Source organism: Sinohyriopsis cumingii, chromosome 5 (genome assembly GCF_028554795.1).
Source record: "Sinohyriopsis cumingii isolate HCF-2022 chromosome 5, ASM2855479v2, whole genome shotgun sequence".
Lineage (NCBI taxonomy): Eukaryota > Metazoa > Mollusca > Bivalvia > Unionida > Unionidae > Sinohyriopsis > Sinohyriopsis cumingii.
In genome coordinates, this window is record NC_142965.1 from 18,260,398 (window position 1) to 18,279,232 (window position 18,835).

Consider the following 18,835-nt stretch of genomic DNA (forward strand, 5'->3'; position numbering starts at 1 on the left):
ATAAAATAGGGGTTGGGGTGCATAAACTTCTTCTGCTATGAACTGCCATTGACTTCTCTGGTCAAGTGAATACTATTCTTATGCTTTGTTTTAATATAGGTATCTAAAAATATGGACCTTTTTGACCTCACTTGTGTATTTAATTTTTTATGATTTTTTATACTGGGTCACTGATTGCGGCATTAAATTTGTATATAAAAACTTGCCCCTCCCCCCTAAAGTTGTTTATGAATGTAATATGAGTAATTCTCGGTGCAATTAAAGTAGTCTAATTTATTAACTACGTGTCTCCAGTTATATAAATATTCAATGTAGAGGTGTATGTTGGTTTGCAAAGAACAATTATCAACCAGCCTTTAGTACATGATAAAGGTCAGGGAGTGTCGGTTTTAACAGGATGATCACCTTTACCACTTGCAGTTACTCAGATACAAATAGCAAAAGGATCGACAAGACATACATTCGTATGGATTCCTTTTGTTACTTTAAATTCCTTTTGTAACTCTAGTTTTCAACAGACTTTCTGCATCAATCTAAAGTGTACGCCAGCAAGAAACAAAAACTGCACTAGAGCCAGACTTGATACGCAAAGCACATACCTCTTTACAGCTAGGATATCGTGAAAGGTTCTATATATCGAACACCACATGAACTGCCACAATTTCCGATGAAATGGGATAGCCCAAAGATAATAATGGCAATGTGATGTGAACGATACTACTACTACTACTACTACTACTATTACTGCTACTGCTAAATTACTGACTTAGGAGGTAAACTTGAATTTTCAATTATATAACAATGTACAGTCTAGATGGTTTGTTAAAATTAGTTACACTTTCTTTTGGCTTGAATCGACTATCAATGCAAATACCACAGCATGCACTTTTCCAACAAAGGGAAAGTAAAAGGACAGATATATGTTTATCTTGAAAACGCCCCAGACAGCGTTTTTGTTGCGTCCTCTTTCACACTTACAATCGAACTGAGAGTGAGGGACATGATAAGCGATTAATGTATTCAAGATAAATATTATCATTGTCTCTGCAGTGCATTGTAAGATTTTGTATAGCAATGTAATCACAGATACATATAACAGTGATTAGTTGAGTTGTATACTGTAACATTCGGATCAGTGGACTCTCAAATATCTATTTTATCTAATATGTTTTCATATGCACATGATGTGGTTATGCATTTTATGGACCTCAGGCAAGACACTATGTTTGCAACGGAATAAGATTGCATTTTCATCAATTACATTTTTCAATATTCATTGTCTTCTTTCGTGCACATTACCAGGATATAACAGAAATTTGTATTTGGACCGTTAAAGACGTCGGGGAAGACATAGGATTGATATACAACTATGTGCATAATTTATTTAGCGTGGATAAGTTTCGCAGATAAAAAACGTCAGACACACAAACAACCGAGAAGACAAGTAAATAAGGAAGTACTGAAGATATTTGCTGCTTATATGCAAAGGTAATACATAATAATCAAAAATTATAAATATTGAGGAAAACGTTCAGTGACTGCGTTCGATGAATACTTTGGGTATCTTAAAACATATTATCCACAAATTAAAGTCAAGAAAAATATTGCATCTTCTATCAAGGTGATGAATTATCATGTAACGAGCACTACATCAGCAATATTATTTCTTAGTATAATGATATCACGAAGCAAATACTGCTTACACACAATACCACTTCTTCATTATTTCTATATTTCAATGTATTGTTGCTGTTTTGAAATGGTCCATATCCTGTAACATCATGTACAACGTAGCATATTAGTCACCAAATATATTAAGGTAAGTTTTAAAATACTATTCAAAATATTTGATGTGTATTGAGTTTGCAAATCTAGTGCATTGTGTGACCAGTAATTAATTTCGTTTCAAACGTACAAAAACGATTCGTCAATGCGCTGGTACATGCATAGTCGTCATACAACTATGTATCTTTTTGTCGGATCCTTGCGGTTCAGTCGAATGAACATAGTTTATTTCCTGTCCATAGAGTGATTGATTTATATAAGTTTCATTGTCCTTTAACTTTCCATATTTGAGCTTCTTTCCACTTAATACTGAAACAACCAGGCACTGATAAGATAATTCCTACTCACTAAGGTAGATCTCCACATTTCTGCACCTATTATAATCACCACATTCGTCCGATCCCGAGAATTAACTTGAAGAAATGCAATTTCCAGTTCTTGATTTTGTATTCTGCATTATTTACTTATCATGGTAACATCGGAAGCAACTGGTAAGTTAATACTAATCTTGTTTCCAGTCCTTTCCTTTTTTCCTGTATTTTTAATTAATTTATTTTAAAAAAAGAATTAAAATATCTTTTATCTGACTAATTCACAAATATGCTTTTCAACAGTAAAGATTTAAAACCTGGTATTTTTTATATGCACGTACATCATACTCTCTGCATAATATTCATTTGAGAAAGGTTTTATTTTTACTTCGTTTATTAGGAATTAATTATTATTACGTTTTAGGAATAATATATTTACTTCTGAACTGCCAGAACGTAACACAAAATAGCGCTTGTAAATGTGATCATTTACATCTGAACTGATTGTAATCTGTACCCCTAGATAACATATAAGGACACAGCGACGGATCTTGACTTCACTGGATGCAAATAATGCTCCAATGTTCTGGAGTTTATCCTTGGCATTTCCATTTTGAAGTGTATGATCTATTTCGTTACGACTGAGCAAGACTTCCAATGAACGTGTGATCGCAAATAACTATCAATCTCCCTCTTTAAAAAAATTTCAGTCCAGTATATATCCCACCGATATGAAGCTACGGCCAATAACTGTAGTTGGTGGGGTGGGGGCAGTTTACAAACTAGCCAAAAAAGGAATTAGGCAGTGTCTAAGACATCTGGAGACAGAGATTGTACATGCTACCTGATGATGATACTGGTTTTCCAGTTTAGGTCCGTGTCAGTCAAAGGAGCTATAAACATTACCTGTAATTATATGAGTTATCATTTACCAACCCTTTCGATGATTTGATCACTATATAAATAGTTTCATATTATCCGATCCAGTTTGGTTTATTTTACGGAGTATTCGGGCAAAACTATTGCTTTGATCTGTACAAATAATGCCAACATACTAACAAATATACGCGCAATAACAAAGATACAAATTAGCAAAGACATGTTTATAGTATTTCTAGCATGGCAAAATATTTTTCATAAGTTTAAATAAAATGGAGTCTACAAACCATTGTCAAATAAGTAAGTAAAGAATGGCTTTAAGCACAAATTCAACTATTTAAGTTGTAGTTGTAGTATAAACAAGCGAAAGTACAACTAGAGTTGTGACGTTTTAGTTAAATTAATTATTTAAAACAAAACTCTTCAAGCTAACAAATTTTACATTTAAGACAGAAAACGTATCAGTTGGTTAGCTGATTTCGGGTCCTTCTTTACTTATAGAAATACTCCTAACCTAGACAGTTTGAATAAAGAAATGTTAAATGGAAATATAAATTTAACTTGGACTGATTCACCTGCAAGACTAAATACAAATATAATAAAATATATATCAGACGGTTTATATTTCAGTATTTTAGATTCGTTTTGCGTTGGCATTTTTGCCTTGCGGTCATTTAGTGTGCTGTGAAGTTTGTGGACAGACCCTCAGGTTCTGTCCAATCTGTAGAGCTAAAATACATGCCTCTGTGAAGACATACCTATCATAATATTATGTACAGCAGCAAAACAACATTTGTTTTATTCATTGCTGAAAATTGTTGTATTAAGAAGTAATAGATGTAGTTTCCATTTGTAACATACGTGTTATCAGTTTATGTATTGGTCTTTCTTTTCACTTGTGTTTAACATGTCATCTTATCACTCAGTTACTCTTATGGCATTAGTGGTTAATGGTTCTAGGCTAAACCCTGATAATCCTCTAAATGTTATTTGAGCAGCTTCGTTCTCCATCAAGAACTCTACCCTATCACATTAACAGCAGGGAAATAACCTCTGCTACTTCCAAAGATTAACAAAATTTCTTTTCGTCTATATATCACAGAGGGAAGTAACTCTTTATAGTTTCATTCCCTTGCTCCACTTGATCGGCACCCAGTTACCAATTTTAAAGTTCCACTCAGATTTTACAATGTGCCTCCAAGAATCTATTGCAATTTATCATAATTTTAGACCATCAAACATATTTAGGTTGAGTTAACTTTTGTAGACAACATTTGCCACTTTTATGTTGATTTTGTTCATGTTTATTGCTGATTGTTACAGTTCATGTGATATCATTTGGTAACACTGTCACTTAGTTTGCTTATTTGTATTTGTGTTGCATTGTTATCGTTGGTTTATTATACATTTCAACAAGGTTGTCTCAGTAATGCAAGTTTGCATAATTGAAACGTTTTTATGCTGGTTATATGAACTTATTTTTCTCTCTATCATTTCATGTATGTCAGGCTATTGCAAGAAATGCAAGCACTATAAAACTTGCTGAGATTAACCATAAGATATGCATTGCCTACAACGTGTATATTGTGGTCCGAAAATGTATGGTCCAACATCTAAAAAGGCCAGTTGAAGGGCTGAGAGAAAAGGGAATGTTTCACGTCTGAACATGAAGTGTAAAATATCCATCAGAATTTGAAATCATTGTTGAGTTTTATGGATAATCATGAGATGCCTCCCACCATAAGCAAACATACTCAGAATGGTATCTATGTCAATGATTACTTCTAAACCTTTTGACACTACAGCAACAATTCCACACAAGCTATGTTGGTATAACGGACGATACACATAATACAACAAGCTCTTATCTTCAAGACTGTCAACACGCGATTTGTAGGAGAATATAGGATTGTTTTTAACCCAGTTTGGCAGCCTACTGGGCAAAAAGTCCCCACTCCTGGCCATTCATGGACATGGTGCCATTGAAAATGAGCATGCGGAACTACATTTCAACTTTGCCAGCCAACAAAGCTTGCAAATCGTATATAATATATTGCAGAAATTGCTAATTGTCTCTTGGATACGATTCATTACCCCAGTAATCTGAGGGCCTTCTTTTCAGTGAGCCAGTTGCTAGCAGCTCTCTCACCCCACTGGTATAAGTCACATATTGATGCTTACCACTCAATTGTGCCTCATTTAGATTAGTGCCATTAATATATCTGCTTCCATCCAATACCATTTAAGCAGGAGAGGCCAACCGTTTCATATAGATTAGTCTCCTTCTATCTGTCTTTCACTGCTCCGGTGGCCTAGTGGTTAGAGCATCCGCTTTGGATGCAGGAGGTCGCGAGATCGATCCCCGGCCCGGTCATAACAAAGACTTATAAAAATGGTACTAACAGCTGCCTTATTTGGCGCTCAGCATTAAGAGGTTACTGTTAGGACTGGTCGGCCTGGTGTCAGGATAATGTGACTGGGTGGGACATCATGCTACATGTCTGCGGCATGATGCCCCAGTGCTAGACATCACTATAAACTGCCACACTGCAGACATTGGAGCGATATGACTGAACAATTGTTAAAGCTACGTTAAAAATAAAAATCACACACACTATCTGTCTTTCATTGAGTTTACTCTCTGTGGGTCCAGCTGATGTTAAATCTATTTTCAGTTTGGTTGAGCAACAAACCGCCCATCTTTGTCTCTCCATTCTTATACTTAGAGGCATGGGCCATTGGTGTATTTTAAATTGTCTAGGATGGGATATAGGCCATGCCTTCTAATACTGAAACTAATCAGAAAATGAGGGGCAGGGGTTCCAGATAGCTATGATGTCCCCTTTCCAATGGGACAGATCCTGGGTTATCAATCTGCTCCATCTAGTGATGGACATACCCAGGAAAATCATAGCGAGCCCCATGCTGCTGAGGTGGCCAAGTTTGCAAAATTTCCAGTCTTGCCTGGAGAAACTCTTCATTTCTGCCTGGCTCTTGTCAGGGATGCATTACGTGAAAGGAAGTTCTGCACTTCAGTCCAACAGCTTGGTAGCCCTCTGCTTTGAAGGCATATAAAGTGAAGTGACATGTTTTAGATGACTGGCATTATATTTGCAATGTTGTACCACTCCGATCCTCCACTCCACCTAGGAAAGCAAGACATAATGCCACAAGTGCTGGCTGCTTGGATAACGTGGGTTATTTTGATAAGTCTGCTCTGAACTGAGGCATAACAGTGCATCCTTGGCCCTGGGTAGAGTGGTCATCTTGCTTCTACAGGGTGACATGGGTAGAGGTTGGATGCTCAAGCATTTTCTACTTCTTTTACCTATTCTTCCAAAGTTAATGTAATAGGGTAAAGTTGTTTCTCCAAAAATACATTACCAATCATATTAATATCAGTCCACCCCCACCCACCCCAAGCATTTCTGGCAAATGCAAGCATCCTATTATAGGTTTTACACTTGCTTAAACTGGTAAGCGTCCCATCTATGGATAGCCTCCTAGTGCAAGGAGAATTAATCTGTAAGAGTTATTTCCCTTCATTTATAGAAAGACATTTTTTTTTTATCTTTCAAGTAGGACTGAATTCATAGTTATGATGTGAATGGGTAAGTACGAAACAGCTTTCATTAACCCAATTTTCACAGGGATTAACTGAAAGTGTTGTCAATTGGCAGCAATAAAAACAACAGACGTGCTCCACAACTCATGATCAGGCGGCTCCCTAAAGAAAGCAAGCTGCGATCTTGTTATGGGTAATGAAAAAGGATAAACAAACTTTCTTTTTGAGACATTTGGCAGAATTAATTAATGAATCACTTCTTTGATAACTGTACAATTGCTAGCACCTAACATAGATGTTAATATAAGTACTGTAATGAAAACTATGTAATTTTTTTATGACAGGTGTAATAATTTGAGGCACCTATGACAAAATGTTTCTGGAAACGTGCAACTCTGCATTCAAAATGCAGCAGTGACTGGATAATACAAAATCACTCTTCAAATTGAGATTTTTTTAACCAACATCTCATGGACAACAGCACCAATGTTGAAGTCGTGTGTTAAAATTATACAAGTAAATTTAATTGCTGCAAGTGAGACAACATGTTCCACAGAACACTTGTCTAAATCCATCTTGCCCTGAAGATGAAGTAAAAACAAATTAGTTTTTGCTTTTATTTTTTCTGACAGGAGTCAGATTTATATGTTAAGAAAGTCTGAGTGCTTCCTAAACCTTAAGAATTTTTTAGTTAGTAAGAAAACATGATCTTTGTTTTGTTTGGTCTTGAAAAGTCTCTTGTACATATGATCGGTGTACAAATCATCAATATTTTACTGTAGCTTAATCAAGTTCTTTCATTTGCACAATGCTTAGCCAAAATGTTCCTATGTGTGGCTTTTCATCTTTTAATGCTCAACCACAAAGGGCATGTAGTGTTCCCCATGTCTATGTTGGCTTTGGGATATGTAATGGGCCAGAAGTCCACTCCATCGTGTCATAGGAGGTGGACTGGATCCAAGAGTCAAGGTGGCTACATGATTAGCATGCCAGACACGCAATTAAAAAGTGAAGGTTCAAAGTCTACCATTGGATCAGCCCAGGTCAGCTACAATGGTGTTTCCTCGGGCAATCTACCTTACTCTAATTGCCCCAGCACTAAGTAGCCTACCTATGTTGCATTGTCATAAAACAGTACAGCATCTCCTTGACCTTCTGTCCATCACACATTAGTACAGTTTTGCATTTAGATCATTTCACTCATTCATTCTTTCTAAAAGCATTAAAACCAGTTTAAGATAAGTACTTTGTTATTACAGTGTTTTAGCCAGTACATGCCATTGTAGGAGTTTTGAAAAATACGTATCAAGTCCTGCAAACAGTAATTGTATGCACTAATACTGATAAAGGTGAATTGAACAAGTCACATTTTTGTACCGTAGTCTGGTACAGATGCAACACCCAATGATTAAATATATCAAAATTGATCATTTTTTTATATTTTTATATATGAAAATGAAAATCCATCAAACTCTCTTTTGTGATTGCACCAGCTGCAATGCTTAGGCTGTCAGTTTTCAAAACTTCCCCAAACCCCTAATATGGCTATACTAGGGATTGTTAAAAAATAATCATTTTATCAGTAGATCACATACATTTTCTTTGCTAAAACTAAGCTCAGCAATGCTACCAAGTTTTAAAAGCCTCGATAATATAACACAATTTTAGCTTAATTTTTTAGGTAACCTCATCCATTCACTAATTAATATTTTGGCTAAAGGAAAATGTTGTCTCTGCAGTTTTCATAACTGACCTTGATATAGTACCATTCACATTCTTGCTTTTACCTAAATGAGTAGTGTGAGGGATGGTCAATATTGTTCATGGTTTGTAGCAACCAGATTCCCTTAAACTTAGACTGATGCGGTGGTTAGTGCGTCCGTCTGATAATGCAGGAGGTCGTGGATTCGAACCCTAGCCAAATCATACCAGAGACTTATAAAAATGGTACTAACAGCTGTCTTATAAAAATGATACTAACAATTTGTCAAATAGTTACTCAAAATAGTGAAAGCAGCCTCAGTCAAATTTTGCATATAACTGCAGATGCATTTTCACTAGTGTTTGTTTCTTAAATTAAACTTTGTAGTGTCAGAAGAATTGTGTCAAAGATAATTTTAAACTTAAATGAACATATGAGCAAAACTGCCAGTGGTCATCAGTCACAGATGTTTGCAGAATTTCAGTCACTCACTAACTGATTACATTTGTGGATTCCGTATAAATTTTAGGCAGAATTGTTCAACAAAATGCTTCCCTATTTGAAAACTTTACTATAAAATTGTCATAACCTAGCAAATGTGCAACCTTGGACAACACAGTTCAACAAGTGTATTAATATAGCTGTAAAAATACGTATCTTGTATCAGGCTGAGTAATTATTACATATTGTGGATTATAAATAACAATGTATTTAGAAAATGATTTTGTAAGTGACTGTTGATGATGCAAAGGTTTAAAAATTTCTTCATCTTTGGTATGCAATTAGCATAGGTTTTGTAAACTGGATGTTTGTAATTGAATCCAATACACAAATAGAAAACAGCAGGCAATGAGCACTTAAGACATTTATTCTTTCTTGCTGACTGATACAAGTTGTGTGATAAAAATTATGATGTTGATGACTCATTGGACTACACATGGTGAGATGCATCATCCAGAAAGAACCATTTGTTATGTTTTGTTTACTTGTGGTGGTGTTTGGAGGAGGTGAATGGAAGGAATGTAAGGATCGTCACAAGAAATAGCAGGCTACGGGGTCAAAGACGAATTCAGAGGGGTCAGTTACCGGTAAAGGTTAATAAATGTGACCAATTTCTTTTCCATGGAAAAATTGTAATCAGACTTTGCAACATTGACCTTTGCCAAAGGTCAAATGCAACGATGGCTAATTTTTAGAGGGTTTGGAATTGAACTTATCTAAACTTTCCTTGGATATTGTCATCAGACTTCACAATAAAGGTCACCAATATACAGTGTCTAAGAATTATCATTGGAGATGATGGATCAAATGTCAGATGTTAGGGTTATGTGTTTAGTGAGTTAGGTTTTAATGAATATATCCTGTTCATTATATTGTTATCAGACTTTGCATGCACATCTACCAAAAGAATAGAAAAGTGGAGATCATAATGTGAATAGGTAAATAATACATAGATCAGTAGTGTATAGTCAAGGCAACAGCATCGATTATCACAGGCAAGATGAACCTTTTTCATTAAAGGAATTTTTTGCTTCCATTATTTTCTGGCAATGATATTCTCCTCTGACATTGTTAAGAAAAACATTTTATATGGCAGTAATTTTGTCCAGTCATAATGTATTATTCCAATTATTTTTCCTTGCAGCAGTCTGCTGGATCTTTTGTTTAAAATACTTTTATATGCGTACTGAAATATTTGACCAGTAGAGATATCTTGAGAAGTGTGTACGAACAGTTCTTGAAATATACACATGTTGTTATTGTATGCCTTTTAAAGTTTCATGTATTAGCATGATCAGGTACATTTTGTTTGGTTTCTTTTTCTTAGCCCTTTTAAATCCTACCTTCACCTCCAAGATGGTAAAGGGTGGTGAATAAGCTTCCTGTAGCAGTACTGTATGGCAAGCCAAATGTATTTTATTCTAAAAACTAGATATCTCATACATCATACAAGACATCTTATAAACTTTATATAATACCTCATCATTTTTATAAGATATCTTAAAACATTCTTCAATACATGAACTATGACATGCACACAAAAGTCTAGATATCTTAAGAAGTTTATAGGATTTTATGTAAGATATGTGATGAAAATTTTTGAGATATGCAATCTAAAATATCAGATTTAAGTCTGATTATAACATATTTACATTATTAGATACAAGTTTATAAAATATATTAGTACAGAGCAGTAAGATTTTATAACAGTGTTATTTCAGACTTTTCAAACTTTATTAGCTTGTATAGCAAGAAAATTGAGGCAAACATGTCATTTTAACATAAACCTATTATGGTTTGCAATATTTTATTTTACAGGAAATTTGTAATGAATAAACTATGTAAATAATAATAATAGTAATAATATACATACAGTCCCATTTACTGAACTAGGTACAGTGATTTCATGAGGTTCTCTTGATCCATTATTTTAAATTCCATAAAAGTGAAAAATTGACTCGGCGCACTATTGAAGTTTGATTATATGCATATTTTTTCTGTGTATGGGCCCACACAGGTGTACTGGGAGTTACTTCAAAGGTGAAAAGAATAAGTTTCATTTTAGGAATTTGCAGCTTTTTTAAGGTATATGATACGGTGTGAGATTGAAAGTTAAAATGTTACAGACATGAGTTTATCAACACCAAGTACAGTATACTTCAGGAGTTTATGAGATTCAACAGTGGATATATTATGTATTTTGAACAACAATAGCACGTGGATGGAGGCGCTCGTTGCGCAGATACTTCCAACAGCTACCAATTATAACTTTTCAATTATTTCTTTTTCTTTTCTGAGAATGGCAATTATGTCAAGATTCTACTTAGATAATTATTCAGATTTTCATTAAAAAATACAATACCTGATGACCTTTATATAGAGTGAGGGCAATAAAAGTACCTGATGAATAATACTGTGTTTTAAATATGTTAACTAAATTGCAAAAGTGCAGGGTTATTTTAATTTATATGGAAAAGAATTGAGTGAAAATAATAATCTGTGTTGGGGTTTGCACCGAGACAAGGAAATACCAGTCGCGGGGTTACATTATTTGTCTCCCCCATGAGGCCGCCTCGTGAGGCAAACAAATAATGTAACCTCGCGACTGGGATTTCCTCATCTTGGTGCAAACCCCAACACAGATTCTCTTAGTATTCTTCAAAATGTCAGTATCCTCCCTTCCATTTTGGGCTTAGATTACCCTCAATTTTATTTCAAATCTGAAAGTTGATTTCTTTTCGTATCAAAATTGCAGTGTTATTTCAAACTCATTTCATCTCAATGATTGTTTTCTTTTTTTCTAAAAATAAAGAAAAATAAACATAACGTGACATATTTCTCCATTGAAACTGTTCATGCTTTATACTTGTCCAATAGAAACTGTTTGATAGTACAAAACTGTGTTGAATAACTTATGGTCTATTAACGATTATTCACGCTACACATTATTTTGGCTTGCATATCATATGTTAGACAAATTTTAATGCCACTGCATGTCGCACTGCTGTCAATTTGAGTTCAGGGCAATCAGTTTTACTTACAAGCAATAATGTTTGTTTGATTCCTTTATTATGAACGTCGCTGCAAAGTTCGATTTGTTTCATAATCTGAATTAATATATAAGAAAATTACACATAATTATCTTACTTTTCAATTTAGGGCATGCATGTACTAAATATCGCATTTCTGTTTTTCTTTATATTTCTCCATAAACAAATCAATTTTACACAGTCCAGAACACAAATATTCTCCTACTAGAGATCAAGCAGCAATCATATGGACTAGATCCTTTATTTACTGTCACCGTCTACTGACATTAGTATGTGATATTATTAAAAAATTATTGTCTAGCGTCTACTACAAGAACTTATTAACTTTAGCCATTTTTTTTGCCAACAACGAAAAAATAATCACAGGATAGTTGCTTAATAAGATAAAATTCATGTGGTTTGGCTAAGATTTGCCTGAAAGAAATACACGTATCAACACGAACCATTACAAATGAGTTATGATCAGAGAATCCAAATCAAGGATGGTTCGTTGTTAAGAACAACGACATAGGTAAGCAATCTATATCAAGTTGGTCAGATTATTTCCCTACAGTATTGAACTTCTTTTTCAAAGAAAGAGCAATCTTCAGGTATTACATAACTGCAGATGTGTTCATCATTGAGAAAGAATAAAGAAATTGAATGCTCACAAATAATAATAATAATAATAATAATAATAATAATGATATAAATGCAATACCAATAATAACAATAGTCATAGTCACTGTGATAATATATTATCCAACTTAGTGATAATGGTTATGACATTTGTTTATGCCAAATAATTTAATTTAGATTTGATGCAGACCAAAAACCATCTGTGGAATAAAGTGCTAGTCCCCAGTCACTGCTAAACTTTTTGGGTTGGGACAATTTTTGCTTGGTCCGGAATATATAATTGTCACATTCTAACTTTTCGTCAAAAGAGAAAGGCTTAATTTGTATGATACTAACATTAAGGCCATCTTTGTCCTTATTTAGTGTCACATGAAAACCACATTCCTTCTTAATTTCTTCTGCATCTTCAATATATATATATATATATATATATATATATATATATATATATATATATATATATATATATATATATATATATATATATATATATATATATATAATCTTCAAAAACCAAATATATACAAGCTAGAAAACATTTATCCCACATGAATGTAACATATTTTAAATCGTATTGCTAAAGTTTTCTACTTATTTTAGTACATAAACTTGAACATTCAAGACATATAAATTCCTGGACAGTACGAGATAAACATGCTTTAGATAATCTGAATCTAAGATGAGACATTGTAAATTGAATGATGATGAAACTAACTTTTCATTCCATATCAGTGATAATTCTCACATATCTTTCTTTCAGAAACATACAACCGCTCCGGTGGCCTAGTGGTTAGAGCGTCCGCCTCGGATGCGGGAGGTCGTGGGTTCGATCCCCGGCCGAGTCATACCAAAGACTTACAAAAACGGTACTAACAGCTGCTTCGCTTGGCGCTCAGCATTAAGAGGTTAGTGTTAGGACTGGTCGGCCCGGTGTCAGGATAATGTGACTGGGTGGGACATCATGCTACATGTCTGCGGCATGATGCCCCAGTGCTAGACATCACTATAAACTGCCACATTGCAGACATCGTAGCGATATGACTGAAAAATTGTTAAAGCTACGTTAAAAATCCAAATCACATCACATCACATCAGAAACATACATCGTAAAGTATTGTACAGCATATTAATGTTATGACATGGAGAAGAAAAGGGGAATTCATGGTCTATACATGTTTATTTTGCCATGGTATCCCTTTTGAAGCCTCAGAAATAGCTAATACTAGTTTACTGGAAGTCTCAGATTGGGATCTAATTACAAGCCATTACTGAGTTAATTTACAAATATTACATAATATGTATAAAAAATAATTGGAAATAAGTATGTCACTGTGGCGGTATATTGTCATTCTTAATAACTGTATTAAAAATTAGTGAATATACTAATAGCATTCCCCACGACTATATTCAGCTAACACGTTTAACAAATAATGCACACCAAATTGCAACGTACAATATTTTTGTTTATGAATCCTTTACCAAATAAATAGCAAGACTTTTAAAATGCGAAGAATGAAATACGTTGACTGTCACTAAATTCTTGCATGTTACTAAGAATATATTCAGGAAGTCATATATCTCTTCGATACGCTACGTCGCACAATTTAAATACTTTATTTTGAATGCCCTTAAAAGCATGATTAAGTTACGAACATTAAGCTTCAGGAAAATGCAAATTCGACAATCTTCATTTACCTCCCTTTCACCACAGTTAAACTATATGTACGACTGACCGAAACAAGTTCGGAAATCATATTAAGAGCTAGACGTTGGTTCTTGTTTCCATCTAATCTTTAGGTGTGTCTGTAAACATTTGCATGAGGGTAAACTTTCTTAAAATCTTTTATACTAACCACCGTTCAAAAACGATATTTCCAATCTAAAATGCTTCATGAAGATAATATAAACTATTCTTTAGTTCATTTCATAATGATACAATATTCAAAGAAACTATATCCACCTTCGTACTGATAGAATAAACGTTGGTCAACAAAAAATACTTTTATTAAGGACGATAGAAATATGGAGTGTTACAAATAAAAATAGTAAAACATACTTATGTCAATGATTCTTCATTTCTGGTCTTGTCACTTGAAAATGACATCATTGTTTTTATATGGATGTTTGTGATCTGGATTTTTCTTAAAGAGTTTCTTACAAAGCATCTCTGAAATATAAATCGGCACGATATATATATATATGTAGCTTGCCTTATTATTAATGTTTTCGTAAACTTTTTTGTGACACAACACTGCTAAAAGCAGATGATTCATTTTGATGTTAAGTTCTATTACCTGACACGGTTGCGAAATGTTAGTATGGATTTTTATATTCGTGTTACTTACATAAGAGGACGAAAGTCTTAAGCAGATGGATCTCATCAAAGTTCTGCTATGCAGCTTTTGTCATTGATTCTCATTCACTTCTTCTTGCTAAAAAATTAGATGAGGTCAAATCAATGCAAAGTATTATAAAAACATTTCATTAGATGAAGTTTCTCTCCTTTAAGTCTTTTAATAAAACCATCATGGCTGAGAGTCTAATACAATGCAATTCTTATTTGTTTACAAAATCTTTGCTCGAAAAAGCTGTAATTGCCCTGATATAGTTTTGTTAGGTAGGTTCTCAAAAACTAAAGGTGCAAAGTATATCCTCATTCGGGTGTTTTTAGCATTTGAAAGAAAATATAGACGTTTGTGTTGTTGCAATTTGTAGAAAAACAAAATATTATTATAGAATTACATGATCATTGATGGGTATTTATTCGAAGTAATCATTTTTACCTAGTAAATAAAATCCGAAAAATGTTAACTTCTGAGTGATTATGTTTTGTTTGGCAACAGTGGTATTTTGATGCAGGAAGGTCTTGCGATTGCGGTGTATGGCCTTCTAATTGGAGTTTTTTATGTTGAAATTGCAAACTTTTGCAAACATTTACGTTTCCTTTATTGAATCTTGCAGTGTACGGCTAAAGAATGATAGACGCGTTTGTGATCGTATATGGACCGAAACATGAAAAAATAAATATCTATTTTAATGAAGTCAACAAATAAAATTAGCGTCAGTGTTATCTTTATAAAAGTACCTTAATATAAAATTTTCTAATTCTGCTACAGGAAAACCAGAGGAAAAAAACACGTCAAATAATAATTAAATCTAACCAAATGCATCAATTTGTTTCATAAAAAGATGCATTACTTTAACCTTGTAAAATACTTATCGGTGGTAAAGAGCGTCTGGGAAAAGGGATCGAAACTATAAACTGTTTTTATAGCAATCGTTCTTTATTCAGTTACACCCAGTAAATCCACCAAGACAATTATTTTAGGTAAACAGAATAATGCAATAACAGTATGACCAGATGCCATCAGCTCTGTGTCATAATTAAGGGCCCCAATTCAAGTTTGTTTCTTTGTCATAGCGCAAAACAAGAAATCTACATGTGGCTTGTCATATTACATGTTGGCCTACTTTCAAATTTACAGGGAATCACTGGGTACGCAGCATATGTACTGGTGTTCAGAAAGGAAACTAAACGCAGACTGCTACTACTTCTATATTATTATTATTATTATTATTATTATTATTATTATTATTGAAATCCACAAGAAGACGTGGAGGTAGGAAAATCGCTAATCCCGCAGCCGTTGTCAAGCGAATGTTTATTGTTGTGGGGAAACATTATTCCTCTTAGTCATCATACAGGTGATTAGTACTTTATTAAGGTATGTAATAATGGGAACTGATCATTTGCATTGGTATCCGTTGTCATCTTTTATTTAGCGCTAAGAAACACATAATTTTGTATGCACGTATAAACCTATTGTGCTTTAAGGGTTCTTGTTGGCAATTTACATATTTGAAATCTGGCAATATTCACTGAGCAATATGGTTGTAAAATTAACGAACGTCAATATATTTTGTATTTATCACATACTGCACCTAAATTAATGTGTATGTAAGTGCATATATATATATATATATATATATATATATATATATATATATATATATATATATATATATATATATGCGTGTGTGTGTGTGTCTGTCTGTGTGTGTGTGTGCGCCGCTTTGACAATTTCACTTTGTTGATAAAAGAAATTTAAAGAAAGTTCACGGTAGCTTACCTGCTTGGGCGCTCCTTTCCATATAGTCACATGGACATTATCATATATACTCTACATTCTACAGCATACATATTAAATGAAACGGCTTTATCAAATCTCTCTATACAACTGCTAGTACGTTACAGCATTGACTTCTGCACTGAATGGTTGGTAGATGTATTGTAAGACTAATCACGTCACTATTTATGAAGTCGTTTGACATGTCACTCCTTCTAAATAAATCAACCAATCAAGTCAGTCCCGGACGTCGTGATCACACGACATATCGAACAAGGAGGTTTAAAGGCAGTTTATGATGTAAAACTGATACTACATGCATTTGAATAAATTAGTATTCTACATAAATTAGTATTAAATACATACATACATACATACATACATACATACATACATACATCGTAAAGATATTATACAACATTGTATTGTGCTTACAGGCCTGTACTTTCTATGAAGTGTATATATCTTCCCTATTCAGATCAGTATGCACACACAGTGACTACTGAATAATTTCTTTGATTTCTCTTTTCAGATTTACACTCATTTTAATACTTTAAACATTTTATAGTTGTAGAATTCACAGAAGGATGTAAATTGACTCATTATAAAACCACCTTACAACAATGCTAGCCCGTCTTTGGTTCCGAGTTTCCGATATATTTACCTTATTTATCTTTTCATGTTAAGAACTGGCAATGTATTTATTACAAATGCCATTACAAACAACAACACGAAAATCTGAAGTATCCTCAAGTACTGACTTATTAACAACACGCATAATCTTAAAACATCTCGCCTACATGAGATCCTAAACACTGAGATATAGTGTATCATTACATTTTACGATATCAGTTGCATCAACAACGCTATTTGGCACAAAATTTACTTTTTGTGAATTTATTCTACATTTCGAAAATACTACAAGATACACACAACATTACAAAATCAGTTATTAATCCATTACATGATCAGACATAGTGCATTGGATGCAAGATTTAACTTAGGCGAGTCTCTCTCTCTCTCTCTCTCTCTCTCTCTCTCTCTATATATATATATATATATATATATATATATATATATATATATATAGATAGATAGATAGATAGATAGATAGATATAGATATATGTGTGTGTGTGTGTGTGTGTGTTCAAACGAGTAAAGTTTATGATAAAATGCAACCTAGCTATCGTATGCAAAAGCGAGCACATGTTCACAGCCAACATTTGAGAACTTTTAATAATGTCCCTGATAACTGCATAAATATCTTGTACTCATCTGTTACAGTTGTTTCACTGTATTAACCCACTCTATGCAATCCAGAACTATTATATTCGTTGAATAGCAACGTATGTAGTCCTGAGTAACAATGTATTTTCATTGCTTCAAGCAGCGATGTGTTTGGTAGTCTGTCCTTACCATTTAAATTCATTTAGGAACATACCTTAGTCGATAATATACCCCTGTACTATGTTCCATATGCGTGTGCTAGAAATGAGAACGAGTTTCTTAAGTAAAAATTTTAATTCCGGCTACTAAATATTTTATATTCTTTAGATTTGAAAATATTTGTTAAGTTGTATCTTGCTGAGAACATTGTCACACAAAAGGATAATTTAAAACATAATTTATTGTAAGTGAATAGCTCAAGATAGCGGTAACCTTGAGCATTTATTGTCCAAAAGCACTGGTCTAGTGAACGCCTTATGGGACCTTGACTTAAGTGCATCTGTGTGACATGCATTTTGGTCTCTACTAACTATAATGAATGTACACAATGAACAGAAAGAAAAATAAAAAATGAGAGTCCCTCGAAACAATGACAACTCGTCACACTCTCCCCACCAAAATAAGTATCGGTGCGATATTGCAAAATAGAGTGCTCTCAATGGATTGTTTAAATAAATGACTGCATTTAAATATTTGCAGATATCAGAGACTCACGGTGGTTAAAAGTAACACATTCACGGTTTTAAGTCAAAACAAGCTAGCTGACCACCCCAGTCATAATTGCTACGTTGATATTATGAACATTATACGCTTAGAATAGACTGTAATCAGTTACCAAACATTATAATACCTGACAAGATCCCCTTTTGTTACTGCTGCCTTCACACTCCAGGAATCTTACCCTTAAACATCACTAAGACAAATACAGGTATATGTAAGTAAAATGCATACACTTAAAAACAATGGAAGACTCGTTTCGTGAAGAGAAACCAGATGTACATGTTTACAATAAAATCAGATGGATCAACATTGTAGTTGTCACCTGTGCGGATATTCAATGAGTTTAGTG

General features: G+C 33.7%; 1 long non-coding RNA gene across 6 annotated transcripts in view; it reads right to left on the reverse strand.

The window, feature by feature from the left end:
- Window positions 1–16,685, reverse strand: part of LOC149798723 (uncharacterized) — a 73,482-nt gene extending 56,797 nt beyond the window's left edge. For all 6 annotated transcript variants that reach the window (XR_016421019.1, XR_016421017.1, XR_016421015.1 and 3 more), the window contains exons 1-2: window positions 16,542–16,685; window positions 14,757–14,843 (exon numbers count right to left, since the gene is read on the reverse strand). This is a non-coding gene — a long non-coding RNA (uncharacterized LOC149798723). The remainder of the gene's footprint in view (window positions 1–14,756; window positions 14,844–16,541) is intronic.
- Window positions 16,686–18,835: the final 2,150 nt, after the last annotated feature.